The sequence below is a fragment of the Tachyglossus aculeatus genome, chromosome 23 (genome assembly GCF_015852505.1).
Source record: "Tachyglossus aculeatus isolate mTacAcu1 chromosome 23, mTacAcu1.pri, whole genome shotgun sequence".
Lineage (NCBI taxonomy): Eukaryota > Metazoa > Chordata > Mammalia > Monotremata > Tachyglossidae > Tachyglossus > Tachyglossus aculeatus.
Genome location: NC_052088.1, coordinates 14,616,573 through 14,620,529, shown reverse-complemented (window position 1 = coordinate 14,620,529; position 3,957 = coordinate 14,616,573).

The window sequence follows — 3,957 nt, the reverse complement described above, 5'->3', positions numbered from 1 at the left end:
TTAGAAAGTATGCTGAAGATTGCCTGCAGCGGTTCACAGGCCATAGATTGCAGGACAGTCATTCAAGGTGAGACTGGCCATGGAGAGTAATACTTCTTCCCTGCTATAATGGACTGTAAGCAGGCTCCTGGACTTGTCATTCTGAGGAGACAAGGAATGGGGAAACTAAACAAAACCGGTATGTCTAGGCCACCTCAGTTTGGAACCTTTTTTTTGTTTTGGAATGGTAGTTGCTAACTGCTTACTCTGTGCCAGGCACTATACTAAGCACTGGAGCAGATTCCAAGTAATCAGGTTGGACACAGTCCCTGTCCCCAATGGAGCTCAAAGTCTTAATCCCCATTTTAAAGATGAGGTAACTGAAGCACAGAAAAGTTCAGTAACTTGCTCAAGGTCACACAGCAGACAAGTTGTGGAGGCGGCATTAGAACCCAGATCTTCCTTACTACCAGACCCAAGCTATTTTCTACTTAGGGTGCCCACTGCTTCTCAAAACTCGAGTACTCCTTCATGGGATCATCTTGATGGGTTCAGGCTGATTAATATTTCATATTACAAAATATGCTTACCTGGTGCCGAGTAGTGAGCAGTCACGGGCCTCGGGTTTTGAAAAGCCAGTCTGCCAGTCAGTCAGTCGTACTTATTGAGTGCTTATTGTATGCAGAACACTGTACTAAGAGCTTGGGAGCGTAGACTATAGCAATATAACAGACACATTCCCTTCCCACAATGAGTTTACAGTCTAGAGAAGCAGCGAGCACTTTGGTGACAGTAAGCACTCAATAAATACAATTGAATGAATGAATGAGGATGAAGTTGGAGGGGTTTCAAACTGAGTAGAGTTTTACTCAGTTTCCCAATTCTTTGCCTTCCTAGAGAGACAAGTCCAGGAGCCTGCTTGTAGTTCATTATATCAGGGAGGCAGGAGGAGAATTCTTGGTGATGTGTGGATTGTGCCTCAGATTGTCAAGTGTCTGGAAGAGGGTGAGCCGGCACCATGTTGGATTGTTGTTCAACCCCCTTTGCCTCAATTAATCGATCAATCAATGGTATTCATTGAGCACTTATTATGTGCATGGCACTGTACTAAGTGCTTGGGAGAGCAATAATAATAATAATAATAATAATAATAATAATAATAATAATGATACTTGTTAAGCGCTTACTATCTCACTTTCTTACTTACGCCCAGACCCCCATCATGACTCCTCTGACCACACACCCCTCAGTGTGATTAGAACTACTCTTCTCCCAGGAGGATGGAGATGGAGACACATATTAAATGCATAAATTATGCTTCCTAAGCGATCATGATATAAATGGAGTTCCATTGCCTTTGTTAACAGGGGAGGTGATTCAAATACTGTTAGGTGCTCTATAAATGCCAAAGGTCAACAGGTTAAGGAAAACATGAGAAAACCTAAACCAGGAAAAGTGAAACTCTGAGACAAGATGCCTGAATCCCAAAACACTAGGTGAGGCCTTTACTTGCAAACATAATACCAAGAAATGCTTGATAAAAATGACTTTTACCCTAGGTATTTGCAAAGAGCTCAACTAGACAGAAAGCTGGGGACAATATACTTTCTTCGATGTTCCTATTTCCCTGGCTTTTCCTACTTCCTTTGAAACAAGGTCTGCAGTGCTTACAGCTAGTGAGAAACAGCATGGTGTAGTGCACAGAGCATGGGCCTGGGAATCCCAAGGTCATGGGTTCTAATCCTAGCTCTGCCACTTGTCTGTGGTGTGACCTTGGGCAAGGTATTTCACTTCTCTGGTCCTCAGTTACCTAATCTGTAAAATGGGGATTAAGACCGTGAGTCCCACGTGGAACAGGGATTGTGTCCAACCTGATTTGCTTGTATTCTCCCCATAGCTTAGTACAGTGCCTGGCACATAGTAAGTACTCAACGATTATTAGTAGTAGTATTTTCGGAACCATGATACTTCCTGGGAGAGAGCTCTCTGTCCTTCTGATCTCCAACAGTTTATCTCCAATTTTAGTTTCATCGTCATCATCATTGGTATTTATTGAGCCTCTACTTACTATGAGAAACTGTATTAAGCACTTGGGAGGGTACGCAAGAAGGAAGCCACAAATCCACTGCCCTCCAGGAATTTACAATCTAAAGGAGTGGATGGACAAAAATGATTTACAAAGAGTGAGAGCAGGAGGGAGAGCAAGACTCTAACAGGAAGTAGTGCGAATGTGTCGGAATGAAATACCTGGAGAATAATAGATGAGAAAAACCCACCCATAGGTATATATGTGTTTTAGGGTAGGAATGAAATACCCAAGTGCTTAAAAGGTGGGGCATGGTGAATTAAAATTTAGATTTCCAAATCTCTAGATACTATTAGAATATAAGTTGATGTGACACAAAGTCAAGGTGCATAATTTACATTAATTATTTAGTAAGTTCAGAATTAAATTGTGGTGTTTGAATGGACTATGTCTGACCTCCTATTTCCTTCTTTACCCAGATTCTGGCTTTGCTTATTCTATCACACCGGGAACTCGAGTTTGACTTTTCTCCCCAGAGAGAAATGGTACATTGTATCACTCTTTCCCAGTGCAGCTGGGGTGGCCTCTTCCTCCCCTCCGGTCTCTCAAACCCCAAATGCGCAGACCCTCGGGGGAGACCCCCAACTTGAACACAGTACCCCGTGGGTAGCCAGTCGTGTGGAAAGGAGAAGTGATACTAGCACAGGAGCGAGGGCTAGGGCTTAGGCCATAAAACCCTTTTTGGGTGAGTGTTGTCCGGAAGACCAGGCTGGCCCCCTCCCGTGACACCTCTCCCTCTCCTGGCTGGGGTTCAGGTCCGAAAGTTTGCACACTGCGGTTGACGTTTAGTAAGAGCAGCTTCACCCGAGGCCTCATCTTCCAGTCCATTGAGAATAAGGAATCTGACCTGTTGATATTTCTTGGAACTGCTGGCTCTCTTCTGCATGGCATAGCAGATAGAGCACGGGACTGGGAGTCAGAAGGTCATGGGTTCTAACCCTGCCTCTGCCACTTACCTGCTGTGTGACCTCGGGTAAGTCATTTTACTTCTCTGTGCCTCACTTATCTGTAAAATGGGGATTGAGATTATGAGCCCCTCATGGGACAGAGACCGTGTCCAACCTAATTTGTTTCTATCAACCCCAGCCCTTAGTACAGTGCCTTGAACATAGTAAGCGCTTAACAAATACCATCGTTATTATTATCAGGGAGGATGACCGCAAGACCCTTGGAAATCGCGGCTATCCCTGCTCAGAATAAGGAAGGCCAGTCTCCCATGGGAATTAAATCCCACTGGAATTGGCCCAGATGGGAGCCGCCACCCAGCCACTCCTGCTGGAACCCTGAGTCCTTCCATTCATTCATTCATTCCATTCAATTGTATTTATTGAGCTCATATTGGGTGCAGAGCACTGTACTAAGCCCTTCGGAGAGTGCGATATACCAATAAACAGACACTCCAATAAACAGACACTTTCTTCAGGGTTCCAGGGGTCAGTCCTTCTGGCCGCCCAGCTGCTGGGCAGGAGGAAGGGGCAAAAAAACCATGCCACCCGGCAGCTTCCTTGGTAAATGGAGTCAGGGTGGGCTGGACGGGGCGGTGCGGTAAGTGTTAGAGATGTCCGTGTGAAGAGTGAGAAGGATCCTAGGCCATTTTGAGATGGTAATAATAATAATAATAATGGCATTTGTTAAGCGCTCACTATGTGCAAAGCGCTGGGGGGGATACAGTGTGATCAAGTTGTCCCACGTGGGGCTCACAGTCTTAATCCCCATTTTACAGATGAGGTAACAGGCTCAGAGAAGTTAAGTGACTTGCCCAAGGTCACACAGCAGACATGTAGAACTAAAACTGTCTTACATTAAGTTGCAATGTCCCTTTTCCCTCCCGTCCCCCCCCCCCCCACAAAAAATATATATATATATATATAGATAGATATAGATATAGATAT